The sequence below is a fragment of the Vidua macroura genome, chromosome 2, assembly GCF_024509145.1.
Source record: "Vidua macroura isolate BioBank_ID:100142 chromosome 2, ASM2450914v1, whole genome shotgun sequence".
NCBI classification, from domain to species: Eukaryota; Metazoa; Chordata; class Aves; order Passeriformes; family Viduidae; genus Vidua; species Vidua macroura.
In genome coordinates this window covers 26,977,616-26,992,464 of record NC_071572.1, presented here as the reverse complement: position 1 = coordinate 26,992,464, position 14,849 = coordinate 26,977,616, and the positions used below count along the sequence as shown (strand labels likewise).

The 14,849-nt window shown below is 41.3% G+C and overlaps 1 protein-coding gene across 1 annotated transcript in view; it reads left to right on the top strand.

Annotated features, from left to right (window-relative positions):
* Window positions 1-14,849, top strand: part of SH3RF3 (SH3 domain containing ring finger 3) — a 246,319-nt gene that overhangs the window by 110,168 nt on the left and 121,302 nt on the right. The gene's annotated exons all lie outside the window — the stretch shown is intronic.

Here is a 14,849-nt window from a genome sequence, read left to right as displayed (position 1 = left end):
GAATAATGCTTTGCATTTATTTGCTCATGCTACTTATTCTTATAATAAGAATAAGCATCTTGGGTTATCACATAACTGGGTTATCACATCCCTGTGAGGCACTTGCACTCAGATGATCAGGTTAATCACTGCAACAAAACAAAACTGAGGGGAGAAAAAGGGTTATGTTTTCAGAATACCTAAACCCTTGAATGAACTGATTGCACTTGTGTCCCATATGGGACATTCACTTGAGGGTTGGACTCAATGATCCTTGTGGGTCCCTTCCAACTCAGAATATTCTCTCTCTCTCTCTCTCTCTGTGTGTGTGTCTGTGTGTGTGTGTGTAAGAGACAAGGCTGGAGGAAAGAAAGACGGTCCATCAGGAAGGTGGGGACCATCTCCTTTGGCACAGACATAGATGGCTTTTGGCAAGCATGAACCTGGCCAGGTGCACCAGGTCTGCCCAGCTGGCACCAGTCTCCTGGGCCTGGTCCTCTGCTGAGCCTGGGGGACCGTTCCCAGGAGGGAGCTGGTGTGCAAAAGGATGGCTGCAATCCTCTGCAGCTGCCATTTTTATGGTGTACTTTGAGATGGCTCTTTTCAAGTTTGATCTCTTGGGTGATCCGTGCAGCTTGGCAGCACTGCAAAACCTGGAGGGGCAGCAACTGGCAGTGCGAGGGGGCAGTGGTGGTTGTGGGTCAAGAGTGAGGTTGTGGGTCAGCAGAGTGAGCTTCTGCAGCCAGCACTGTCCCAAAGGTAGTGTGTTCTCCAGCGGTTCCTATCCATTCTTCTGTCACACTGTATAATAAACAGCGCAGACATTAGGGAAATTATGTTGCCTAAGTCAAAAAATTACTAGGGTTTTCCAATCAATTAAGCAAAGCATGTGTTAAACTACTTATCTGGGGAATTGAATTGCCTTTCTTAGCCTTTCTTTTTAAAAGGACTTGATCTATGTCTAGCACAAGAAAAAGAAACGGCCTAGCAATATAAAGCAAAAAGGTATTGGGAAGCTGGAAGCCAATAAGCATATGTAAGAACTCTCACCAGTTTTAATTACCTCTATACCATACTGATGAGAAATTTGGAGAAGCTTTCAAATTTTACCATAAACTCCTGTCTATGTCTTAATGCATTGGCTGCCCAGACAGGGGCACCATTTTCTCTAATCTGATTTACACAGACAATGTTTATATGAGTATATTCTGGTGGTACACTGAAAATCTTACTTCCCAGAGAGTAGTGGGATCTTTTCTTGCTATAATCTTACTTGTACCATTGTTTGCCTGGATTTTGTTCTCAGGAATATATTCCATGTGTTTTTTATGTCTTTGTTTTCCCCTTCCCAACTGTTTGATTTGTGTGTTGATAGCAAATTATTCTTATTTTCAGATTACACGGTTTATCAAGTGGGGAAACTCTGTTGTTTCAGGAGGCTAAGATGACATTAAAAAACAAGTACTGGAGATAAACATGCATGTCATACCAACTTATGTGTACAATATTCAAAGCTTGAAAACTAAGCCAGTACATGCACAGCATCAACATTTGGGTCAGCTGTTTCAGGGCTGATATCTGCTGGAGCAAAACTGGGTTATTCTTGAGATAAGCATTGTCTAACCACTGCCTCTGCCTCTCCAGCCAAGGTGTCATGAGAGTTTACAAAGGACTAAAAATGATCCAGGCTCCTCTGTAAGCAGGCAAGTGGAGCAGGGCTGTGGTGGTGCTGGTGCTGCAGGGCAGGAGGGAGGCTCTGTGACTGACACACATGGAGTCCCTAGATCCTGCAAGTTTTTTTGTGTGTGGCACTTCTGGGCACTCGGCAGGGTGCCAATAACCGGCTCTTCTGTTATATTTAAATATAAGTTAAACTGAGCTGCCCCTGAAGGTACCCTCTTAACTGCAGGCATTGATTGTATGGTTGGAAGATGCTGTGGTGACTGCTTCATCTTTTAAATGAGGCTGCTTATAAACCATTCATAAATTTTTTGGTATTTGTTAAAAGTAGTTTGCAGCATCTCCATAGCTCAGGGCAGTTGTGTTTCCATCTGTTCTGCCTGCTGTAAGTTGTCAGTTCTGGATTTGGCACTGTGGAGGAAAACTGGCATAGGACAAAGAGGAAGCAGGACCCACGTTGATTGACAGAATATTTTCTCAGTGGGAATGTGCAGTGAACTCAGGCATAAAAACGGGTAATCCAAAAAATATTTATCTCTAGGGATCTAAATTATATTAGAAAGTATACAAACAAAAATCTCATTTCTCTCTAGATGCTGTGGGCTCTACACATTCTTGTGCTATCCTTTAAGATAGATCATTGCTAAAGGAATGAATAAAAGAAAAAGTCTTTGTTGATAAATTCCCTGGGAATTCATTATAATTCTGTTTTGAGCCTTTGCATGCATTCCTGGAGGCATCACGTATCACATTACCCTTATGTGTAGTTGTGAAAATGTGGAATTTAAACACAGTTTGTCCAAGAAAATTTGGACTGTTGTAATTGTACCATTGAACCAGTATGTGCTGGAGGGTGCGCAGTCCTTGCTCAAGAGGTTTTGGTTTTTCTTCTGGTCCTTAGTTTAGGTAAACACTATATAAAGTAGGTAAATAGGTAGAGAAACCTTTGGGATGAAGAAGCAGATGGTACAAAGCTATAAGGAAGTTTAATGGCTAAGTGCTTTACTGGCCTTCTGGAAGCTGTAATGCCTGTACATGGCAAAACAGATGGTGGCACTGTACAAGTGAGTGGCACTTCTGCATGCAAAGCTTGGGATATGGCATTTTTTCCTCTCAACTTTGTCTTTGGATACATTGATGAACTTGCCATGGACTTACCAAGGGCATAAAGAAAATTATTCTGACTGGCAAATGGTGGTGTTATTGTTTGTGTCAATGCCATCCTGGGTTATGGAAAGCTCATTGAATTGCTGTTAAATTGCACTGTAGCAAAATAACTTTCATAAGGCTGTGGGGGATTTTCTGAACCATTGTAAAAAGTGGAAATGTGAAAACTAAAATTACTGAGTCCATTTAATATCACTGAGAGAACATACCCAGTGAGTGCACTCTGAGCTGACACACATGGCACACTGCTCTCGTCTTATCTTCATAGACTGAGAAAAGAACCTCTTAGAAACAATCATTGTCTCTCCTTTCCCCCTGCCCCTACCCTCAGTGTTAGTTTCTGCTGGAGTGTTTCATTGCTGTCACTGTAAACACACTGGGAGCTCAGCACCACCAGTCCTGCTCAACACTGAACCAGGGTAGCTTCTGAGGGATTTGGAGAGTGGACACAATCAGCCTCTGTCCCACGTGATAAACAAAAGGGACCCAATTGGCAGGATGAACAGAAAGTTATGATGTCCAGGCTTGTCCTAGCCTTATCCTTTTTTGTGGTCATCTGCCTCTGGTCACCCTTCAGGGCTTTTTGAAAAGGTTCCTGGGATTTTATTTGGTGTTTTCATTGACTGGCAGACATTTATTTACCTCACCTGGAGGTCTTACACTGAATGTTCATTCCTTGCTCTCTATCATACAGCTCTCTGCTTGGTCATGTTGTCCAGGCTGGCAGGTTTCCCCATGGCAGGAAGACAGTAAACTTGGTGTTCCACTTTCTGTCCATCACCTTTCTCCTGAATCTCATGGTGCTCGGGAGCTCTCTTCACCTGATTCTTGGAAGGATGCAGGGCTTTGCAGCACCTCTGGCATGGAGGGCTATCACCTAAGAGTGCCTCTCTCCCTCCAGCTGGACCTTTTGCTCTGCTGACACCAGACTGGCTTTGCTGCTCACTTTTGGGTTGTGGTTGCATGACACAGCTGAGCCAGTGCACTCCTCTGAACACTCACCCAAAGCACAGCCAGTAGTTTTCCAGTGGGATTCAAGCTCCCAGTCCCATACTAAGATGGCTACAGGGGAGGCAAGGGTTAAAAGAGAGGTAGAGCAGCTGAGGAGGAAGGGGACTGTGCCTGGCCACAACAGTGAGACATAGCATGACCAGCAGGTTGAGTGGGATGATTCTCCCCCTCTATTCCACTCTCATGAGACTACACCTGAGTGCTGCATGCAGCTCTGGGAGCCCTGACATAAGGATGTGGATGTGGAACTGTTGAAGTGAGTCCAGAGGAGGGCCATGAAGGTGATCAGAAGGATGGAACACCTCTCTATCAGGACAGGTTGAGAGAGCTGAGGGTGTTCAGACTGGAGAAGGCTCCAGGGAGACCTTATAGCAACTTCCTGTACCTGAAGGGAGCCCACAGAAAATCTTGGGCTTTTTGGGGATTTTTCCAAGGGCATGTAGTGACAGGACAAGGGACTAATGGCTTTAAACTGAAAGAAGGCAGGTTTAGATTAGATACTAGGAAGAAATTCTTTACTGTGAGGGTGGTGAGGCACAGGAGCAGGGTGCCCAGAGAAGCTGTGGATGCCACATCCCTGGAGGTGTTCAAGGCCAGGCTGGATGGGGCTCAGAGCAACCTGGTCTAGTGGAAGGTGTTTTTTATAAAGGTCCAGGAATTAATTTCAGGGAGTGGAAACATCCATACTCATAAATAAAGCACTGGCCTGAATTTGTGCCCAAATTTAATCAGAACCAAACCCATGTTTCTAAGATGAAATACCTTTACAGCGGAGGAGGAAATACCATAATGTCCCAGTATTCACTGACTCATGACATTCTAGCTCAGCTTTGTATACTGAAAAAATTCAAAGTGTTTGACATAGACTTAAATAAACATTTACCCTTTTGGTGCTCCATCCAAGTACAGCCCAAGGCAGTACTTGAGACTTACCCATTCATAACTGTGAGAGGAATGTGGGACCTTCCTTCAGTCATTCCAGTTTGATCAGCTGTGGTTTGTAGTGCTAGGAATAAAAAAGGCTTTTTTTTTTTTTAAACTTGCTTTCAGGTTTTTACCTTCCAAAATATTTCTGTCATTCTGGCTTTTTTTCTTTTTTTCCTCCATTTTCAGGGTTTTTAAGCTTAGTAATGTGAAAACCAAACTAATGTCTCAGCTAGACATGAACTTGTGTATGAGCTTTTCTGTCACAACCCAAAGTGCAGCTTGGTCTTGATGATTTCAAATTCCTGAAGTATGAGAAATTCAGATTGAGCTACGTGCTTGCATATATGCAAGTCATATTTTGCCAAGAGGAAAGGAGATTTCCCTCAGCAATGTATAGCTGAATATCTGAATTTCTCAGGCTAAACCTCTGTAATTTCTAAATTAGAAACTTTGGCAACTTGGAGGAGTTAGTGAGTGCTAGGCATGCAGTGTGCTCCAGGGGGAAAAAACCATTGTTTTATCATGAGCTTTTGCTGCACTCTTAGAGAACAAAGCTGGGGAAACAAAGAGGCTTGTTTATGGTTGCACTGAGTAACCAGTTATCAGGGAACACTGTATTATCTACACAGAAAGTATTGCTGTGGATATTTAGGTTCCCTTCATAATGTTTGTTGATGCTTTCAGGCTTTAATAAAGTTATGATTCATTTGTGGAAACAGATCTCCCATGTTTCTCACAGCTGCGCTAATTTCTCTGTCTAATGTTTAAAGTCATCTCCCCCATTGATTTTAAGGGTAGATTTTACTTTCTTAAAATACCTTCCTGTATGCATATTTGTGTAGAGAGTGCTCTATCAATTTTTAATCTGAAAGGACCAGATCCCTATTCTTTGAAAATTTTTAGAGTTCTTTACTTCTGCTAAGAAGTTTGAAAATATAAAGGACTGAAGTTAATTTCAGTTAACTTCACCAGAAGCTTCACTAGAAGCACAGTCTGTCTGTGAACCTTAGAACAGAGAAAGGTTAGACAAAATGAGATGCTGGAGTATAAATTTCCCTTGCGTAAAAAAAATGGTGGTTTAAATATAAATCAACATACTAACATCTTTAAAGTGAGCAATTAAAATCCAGTTCACATAACTCCTGCAATTGCCTGTGCATCAGTATTAGAAGCAGAACAGAAAATACTTTATTTTTATTTTTAAGAAATCCTTAAAAGGCCTTTAACATTGTACTATAAAGCATTGGCAGATAAAATCCCATAACTTAAACACTGAGACATTAAATTAAGCTTTTAATGGTGATTTTTTCAGAAATCAGATGGTATTTAGAACCCTGCAAAACAGAAAAAATACATTTTTGCATGGAAAAGGAAGATGCAGATGCCTTATATTTGGGTTTTATTTTTTTGGCACAGTGAACTAGATGAGTTCAGTTTTTGGCTTGTGAAGTCAACTCTTCCCACTATTGTTTCATTTCAGTTTTAATTGTGGAAAAGACATACTAAATTTTTAGTCTTCTACTCATTATATTTGCTTCTCAGGTTATGCTTTCCTACTAACTCTCAGTGTCCCCATATTCTGTTTCAAGTTGGATTAATTTTTCCCTCAGTGTACCATTGAGAGAGGTGCTGTCTCAGCTAATAAGCAAATTGCTCCACGAGCAGCCAAAGTAACAATGCCTGCTTTCCAATGGATGGCTGTCTCTTGGTTGATTGACTTTTAACTGAATTAAGCTGCAGCTGCAATGTGTGTACATCCCTTGGTGGGCTCTCCAGCCAAAGTTGTTCCCCATGAGGTTGCTCTGTTGTTTAGAAATACATTGTCCATCTGTAGCTTTTCCACTATGCAAGAGCCCAGACTGTTACTCTCTTCTCTTTCCTCTCTCCGGCTCTCCTGGCTGGTGTGGATTCACCACCATCTCCTCTGCGTGGCCATCGTGCTACCTTGGAACTCTACTCTGCTGCCTCAGGTTTGGCTGAAAGTGCCCAGCAAGCTCCAAGTCCCTAGGGCAGCTGGAGAAGCAGGCAATTTGTAGCATCACACAATCTTAGAAAACCAGGCTAAAAACTGAAAAAAGCTCCAAGAAAATTGGGTTGGGGAAATATTTGGAATAGTTCCTGTTTGGGTTTTTCTTCCTGAGAGTGGGTGCTTTATGGGACTTAAGCACTGTTTGCCAACCCAGCAGAGAAGGCAATGAGTGTGACAGCAGGAACAGGAAGACATCCATGTCTGCTCAATTCAAGGCAAGTTTACACCCCAACTAGGACTATGCCTTAAGCATCAGCATGGTTGCTTTCAGCCATTAGTCCTGAAGGTGTTTTTTTATGAAGTACTAAATGTACTCACCAGAGCAGAAACAGTATTCATCCTGCCAGTAGTAGAGCTGGGAAGGGAGCAATGTGGATTCCTGCTCCAGTGAGCATGTGCTTTATAGAAAAGTGGAACTGTTCCAGTACATAAGCAAATAAATAAATAGCATCCACCTCTGTGTGCTCACAATTATCCAGAGACAGGGGAGATGTGAACTTGGGTCATCTGATTTTCAAACATATGTTCTGCTCTGGAGCGATTTAACCCTCCGTCTCTTTTCATATGGCCTTTTGCTTAAGTATGCCACAAATAAAATTAAAAACTATGTATTTGATCCTAAAAATGGTACATGTACTTGCTGGAGAGCCTCACTCTCAGAGAAGAATGTATTTTTTATGCATATATATATATATATATATATATATATACATACATACATATAAAAGCAAGCCAAAAAGCCTCCTTGATTTTGGTGGGTTTTCTTCCTTTTAAAATCCTTTTGAACCAAGTTCTTACATAGTTATTATATACCATTTCAGGACACATTTTTCCCTGCTGTTTTGAGAAGAAAGGAATTTTTAAATGTTAGCATTAATGGCATTCAAGTTTCATAATGGTGCATACAATGTTAATACATTGCTGAACACACCCTGGATTTCATAAGTGATTTGCACAAGACTAAAGAAAAAAAAAAAAAAAAAAAAAAAAAAAAAAAAAAAAAAAAAAAAGAATGTAGTGGTGAATCAAACAATGGTTTGAGTTGGAAGGGACTTTAAAGACCACCTAATTCCAATAATTCCAACTCCCCTGCCACGGCAGGGATACTTCCCCCAGACCAGGTTGCTCAGAGCCTCATTTGTCCTGACCTTGAATCCTGAGAGGGTTGGCTATCTATTCGAAACCTACCCTGTTTCAGTTTAAAGCCATTAGTCCCTTGTCCCGGCATGCCCTTGTGAGAAGCTCCTCTCCAGATTTCCTGTAGCCCCCTTGTAGGTATGGAAGGTGTTATAAGGTGCCTATGGAGCCTTTTTCCTCCCAGCAGAACAACACCAGTTTTTTCAGCCTCTCTTCAGTAGGATGTTATCAATTGTGGTCCTACCCTTTTTGTGACAGTTCCTAAGAATGCAGTCAATTTTCAGCTCACTTGTTTGAACAACTGCTGAGTTTAGAAAGGTTGTTGTTGTTCTTTTAAATGCGCACTGCTCTGGCAAATTTCTCCTAACCCATAAACTGGAATAATACCTTTGAGATCAGCAAGCTTCTTTAGATTTACAATCAGACAACCGAGTCTGGCCCAAATACTCAGTCCCCCAGGACTTTACAAACCAGATAGTAACCATGCAGTGAACTACTTTAGGAAGAAGGAAAACATTGAGCACAGTTTAAGTTTTGAGCTAAGGAGTGTATGAGCACTGTATATCTTCTTTTAGGACTACATTTTTACCTATTTTGGTCCACTACTATTTCATTTACTGTTTTTACATGCTCAGATATTAGTGAATGAGACTGCTAGGGAAATTGTTTAAATTGTGGTTTACTTACCAAAAGGCTGTAGGAGAAAATTATACTTTGTAAATGCCATAAATTCAGATTTTTTTTCAGATTGCCATGATAAAATTGCTGTTAGTAGTTCTGGTAGCTCTTTTAATTATATATTTTAAAGAAAGCATTTTAAATGACCAGTATCTCATAATTTCTTCCTCTAGTGTATAATTTGAATAATATAAAGGAATTAAATTCCTCTGAGGTTACAGGCAGACAAAGATTTGAAATATTGCCTGGAGATCGGTTGGGCTTTCCTGTTAATGGGACTCATTTTTATGCAGGGAATTGCCACATTCAAACAGACACCCTTTCATTTTAATGCTCCTTTTTGTTCTTCAGTCTCTGAGTGACAACATCCTAAAAGAGCAATGTGTGGCAGATGATTAAAAAGGACAAATATTCCAGACAGCATCCCGAATTACCTTCTGAGCAGCACTGATGGTTGCCTGAGCCCTCTCTGTGGCTGCAGAGAATTCAATAAGCTGTAATTGAAACAAATATGTGAAAAAGAAAAAATACGCTTTGTTGATTATCGTTACTTAGAGCTGGATCCAAAACCTTGCTTTCCTGTGGGCATTTCTGGATGCATGTGCTCACCTGATGGTGGCTTAGTAGAGGAATTTCCTTTTGCTGTCAAGAATCAGCAGACACATGCAGACAGAGTGAGTGGGTGGCAGCAGAGGAGATGCACCAAGACACGTTGGTCTAATGTGTTTCATTATCTAGATCACATTTTGAAAGGCCATTACAAAGTAATTCTGTATGGTCTGTGCATTGTGGATAACAAAAAAATGGCTACTAGTGGCTACTAGTTGCTTCATTAAGGAGCAACTAAATTTCTTCCTTTGTGAAAACAGTCATGAAAATTTTTAATAAAATATTTCCCCTAAAAATCTGGAAGAGATCTGCAGAGATAAGGAAGAGATGTGCAAGAAGGCACTGTGTGACTTACATCTATTTAGTGCTTGTTTTTATCTCATTTTTTCCTTGCTCAAAAAAAAAATTGTCCCCTATGAATTTCAGTGGAATAACTCCTGGAGCAAAGTATTATGGTGAATGGCGTCCAGCAGAATTCGACCATCCCAGCATGAAATTTTATCAGGCCTGACATATCTGTTAATCTTTTTTGCCTATTACAGAAGGCCTCAGGAAGTTGACCTGTGGTGCAGGGGTGGGGGCACCTTGGCCTGTTTTGACCACTGAGAAAAACTGTCCTTGAGAGCAAATTCACAGAAGACAAGAACAGTAATTCTTCAGATGGTGCAAGCCCTGTGCCACCATCACTGCTGGTTTCTGAAGGCTGGTAGAGGGTTCTGTATCCCTCTCTCTTCACAATGGATTTGTTTCAATTATTAGGTCTGCAATGTCTGTGTTATGTGAAAGAAAGGACAAACTTGTTTTGGGAGTCAAGCTTGGTATTGCTGCCTGTTCCTCTGTGTTGTACATGTATACAGTCCCCTGGGATCTCCCAGGTGATGCTTGGCAGGCCACAGGGATGTAGTAAATGGCCCAGGAAGTACATTCAGGAGGCACAACATGCCCTGGTAGGGTTTTTTACCTGCAGGAGAACAATTGTGTTTGGATGGGGCAACATTGATGCTTTACAGGCTTTTACCCTGACTTTGATGGGAAAAATGCTTTAATGTGGAGACGTAACTGTAATTTTATCTGAGCACTTAAATTAAAAAGGCACACGTACCCTGAAGCCTTTTGCAAATATTTGAGGCACCTGGGATATAATCTGAAAATTCCCCCCTCAAAAGTGGCACTTAGGCAATTGAAGCACAGAAGTGACCTTTGCAATAACTCAGCAAATGAGACAAATAGGAAGCTAAAACTCCTGTCTTGCTGGCAACTCACCTCTCTCTCCACAAATAAACTATTCATAAAATGCTGCCGGGAGGAAAAATTGTGTGGCACATATTTAATTTCCTCTGTCTTCAGTATATCTTACCAGATGCCCTGTAGTTTCAAATAGATAAATTTTTTTCAGATTAAGCACTTCTAAAAGTAATGGTCCTTGATAGCAAAACTGAAGAATGATTTGCTGCTTGATTAGGGACCAAGTCCATGAAAATAACCCTTTTGATAGATGTACTGTGTTACAGTGAGTGATCCTTCCCTGCCTGGTCTTTGCATTACTTGATTTGGCAAATAACACTGATTGTGGGTGGACTATGACAGTCCAACAAGTGGCACATCCACTAGAATAAATCATAGCCCAGAAGCATAAGTTTAGCTAAAACCCACTTGACCAATTCTGATATTTTCTATCTTTCTTACATTTCTTTACATTAATTGCCTTGCCTGCAAAATCCTTTTATTTTATAATGGGTTATAAGTAGGAAATGTTGATGTAGTTCTTCTTGGGTTATGAAAGTCCTTGCTTTCAGCTTTAGTAGATTTCTGGTCTCTTCCAGACTTTCAGTATATTGCTGTTCATTAGTGGCAGTCAAATTAAATGGGGTGTTTGGCCCTTGAGAATTCAAAATATGGGCAATTTAAGTAAATCACTTTATTAAACTCTGACTCTTGGAACTTAAGATGTGTGCACTTCAAAGAGTCAGGCTGGATGTACAACTAGTAGTTCAGCAACCTACGCAATATTCTTTAAGCTGCCAAAGGCAGCTGGAAATACTGTGAGATCAAGCTTTCTTTTATGCAATTTCCATATTTTCCTTTTTTTCACCTTACCTTGCAGTAACCTAGAGAAATTTATGTACTGGGGGAAAAGAGAAGGAAATATTTCTTTCAATATTTCTGAAACTCAGCATTAGTTCATATCTACCTTGAATCTAGCAGTGTCTGAAGAAATCTTTATTTTTCCTAACCTTTCTTATTTAGACCTTTCTTATTTAGATCTTTCAAGTTTCTGCATCTCAATAAATCCGAGGGAAATTGCTGAAAGGCACGGCTGCAGGACTTACAAACACCAATCCAAGCCAATGTTCTTGCTATCTCCAGGCTTCTCCCAGCAGAGCCAGGACTTGGAGATGGCCAGTCATTAGATGCTGACTGAAATAGATAAGTCTCTGGGGGGAGAAGCCCCAAATCTGCTTCGGTTGATAAGTCCTGAGATAGAACATTTTCCTTTTGGGGGTGAGAAGGATTTAATCTTTTGTGGCCTGGAGCAATCTGGCACAAATCCATTCCACAATTCCCATACACCAAACACACCTTCTTTTCTCTCCACCCCAGCCAAAGAGTTTTGCTCAGCTCCATTAAACAATTCATTATAAATTGCCATATTGACATACTTCTCATTTATCTCAGCTGGAGTTTTTTATTTGAGCTATATATTTGGAAGAACTCAGGTCTTCTCAAAAGTATTGGTCACCCGGATTGAGTGATTCTTTGGGCACTGTCTGATGAGCAGGATAGTAAGTTAATTTTCATGCTGTCGGCTCACAATGTTTGATAACCTAACCTGTGACAATTTCAGAAGCCTAATAAATGGTGCTTCAGTTTTATTTACTGATATTTCACTCAAATATGAATGGAATCTGACCATGGAAATATTAAATTAGCTCTATCATGCCCTTCTCTGTCAGAAGGAGGTGAATTATGAACAATAAATAAGTGCTGAATGAAATACTCTCAGAGCGCTTTGCACTATGCCTATGGTTTATTAAAAATTAAGCAATTCCACTTCATCTGTCCTGTCCAGGTTCTCCAGGTCCCTGAGACATTATTAAGGGAAAATTGGTGTTCGGTATATCAAATGAATGACACACAAAACAGAAGGTTTTTAAAAAACATGAGTTTTTAAAGATCAAGTTCCCCCTCTTAGTTCCTTAGGACACAAGAGGCAGATAAATATTTGTTATATAAAAGACACAGATAAATTCAAAACATTATATTGGCAAAACTGGAAGATGTAGATCTGCATGAACTGGAACAGTCTTTTTGGAAGAGAAACTGGACAGGAGGAGGAGGGGCTGATAAAAAAGCACTGCTTTGAGTGGATTGCGGTTAATAGGGGAATGGAATTCAAGCAGCTGAAGGATAAACAAGCCAGAGGGTTGTGTATTCATTCATTCATTCATTCATTCATTCATTCATTCATTCATTCATTCAGGAGTTTGGGGCAGAGAGGCTATTATGCTGGAGGCTATATATGCAGCTTTTCTGCTGGAGATAAGGAAGCACATGGCAGGAAGATGTCTGGTCTGAACAGACTTTACTGCAGTGCTTCTCTTGCCTAGGTAGGAGGTGCTTCAGGGCCTGCTGTCCTCCCCATCTTGCAATAGCTCTGCCTCCCACTGCAGGAAAAATCAGCTTGGCTTGCGGCTTCCCCTAAAGTGACCAAATCTCCATGGCTCTTCAAAAAGGACCAGGTTCCTCATCTCCATTTGTCAAAGGCAGTCAGATTGGTGAGTCAGATGAGTCAGTCCTCTGGTTCTTCTCTATCTACAGTGTTCTGCATCAGGGTAGTTATAACATTTCATGGGGCAGCATAAATGGTGATGAAAGCATGATGAACTGCTGCTCATGTTACAAGGGGTGTGGGGGTGGCAGAATGAGTGCTGGTGGGGGAAATGCTGGACTTGATATGGGGCAACCCCAGCTGACTCCAGAAGGTCTCTCATCAATGGGGCACTGCTGCTTGGGCTGGAGGCTCACACACGCCTCGTTCACACTGTTCTAAATCTACCAATCCTGTTTCACCTATGTCCAGTGCAAGTTACCAGAATTTAAAGACTATGAGCTTTGTGAATGACTAGTTCTTTCATATAGTGGGCCCATACTGCCTCTTTTTAAGCCAACTGATGCAAGTACAGAAGAAAGAACGCCAGGGAAAGGTGTGACAGCCTCCTTCCGCTACACGAGGGTAGGAAGTTGCAATAGGGCTGTGGAGAGGTGACACTTTGTTTTGTCACGTTTCCTGGGGCAGAAGGAGATGCCACTCATTGGCTTTGTCTGGTCACCGTCCATTTGTCTCTATAGGTATTGTTTGGACCAGGAGCGTATGTTTGAAGTGTTTCATCCAAGCACTGTTTGACTGTGCTTCGGCTCTGTCACAGGGTGGTTTTGAAGCACACAAATTTGGTACTTTTCAGAGGAAACTCAGTGGGAAGATGCAGCCCACCACATGTCATGCCCCCCAGCTGGTAATGGACATTTAGTACATGGCTGTGGAGTGGAGACTTGTGTGAGGTAAAGCTCACAAAGCTCCTACAGCATGGTCCTTAGGTCCTCAGCACCTGCTCTTCCACTTTGACAATCCACTTCTGTGACTCCAAGCCACGTGCTGATGTAGGCAAACACATCCTCTTCCAAAGTGTCCCCATGAACTTTTGGATCATGCAACAGAGTAGGCTAAGCCTTGCTTTTCCACGGGGTGAAAATTAGTTCCTTCCAACTTCTTGAAGAGTCAGAGAATTATAAACCCAGGAATGGGGAAGTTGATCTGCATTTTTCAAAACCCTTTGGTTTCTCCTGTTGAATTTTTTTTAATCACCCAAATATATACATGTGACATTCAAGACTACAAAGTAGAATTGATGGGTACATAGCCCTTGTCTGTTACTTTTCAAAAGCCTGTGCTATTTAATTCTTCTTAAAATAAAAACAGAAGTGGCAAATTTTGCACTAGCTGACAGAGACTATTTTTTTCTGTCCAAGTCAAGTCAAGAACATAAATGTTAATTGCATTCATGTATGTTTCCCTGCTATGACGTTAAGTGAGGGCGGAATAGGAAGAACTTCTCTGGCAGAAAGAGAATTTTCAGCCTGTGATTAACATAAATCAGGAATTCAAATCTGGGTGGCTCCCAAGTGAACCAATTAAAGCATCAGAGAGCCCTAGATCACCCTGTCTTTCAGACTTCCAAATGGAAATGCAAATAAAACCGTAGTTGGTTGTATGGGTTAAGGCACAGCTTTTAGGAGAGGACTGAACAAGAGAGATTGGCATTTTTGTCCAGCTGAAGAGCTAATTCTTGTCACTGTCACACTGAGCTTCACCTCACTTCCTCAGTAAAGCTCCCTTCGAATGCCTTGGCCTACTTCCATGAGGACAGCCAAGTCAACCCTGCTCTGATGAGCAGATCACCAGCTAGTCCTCTTTGCCAGGGAATGTCCATCACTCTGAAAATGTCTTTACTGTTTTGATTTCCCCTACCTCTCCCTAACTTTTGTGATACACTTCAAAACTTATGTTGGAAATCCATCCTGTCCAAAAGAGTGGCTTTCTAAACCAAGTCTCATTCAGCATGGAAAATTGAGT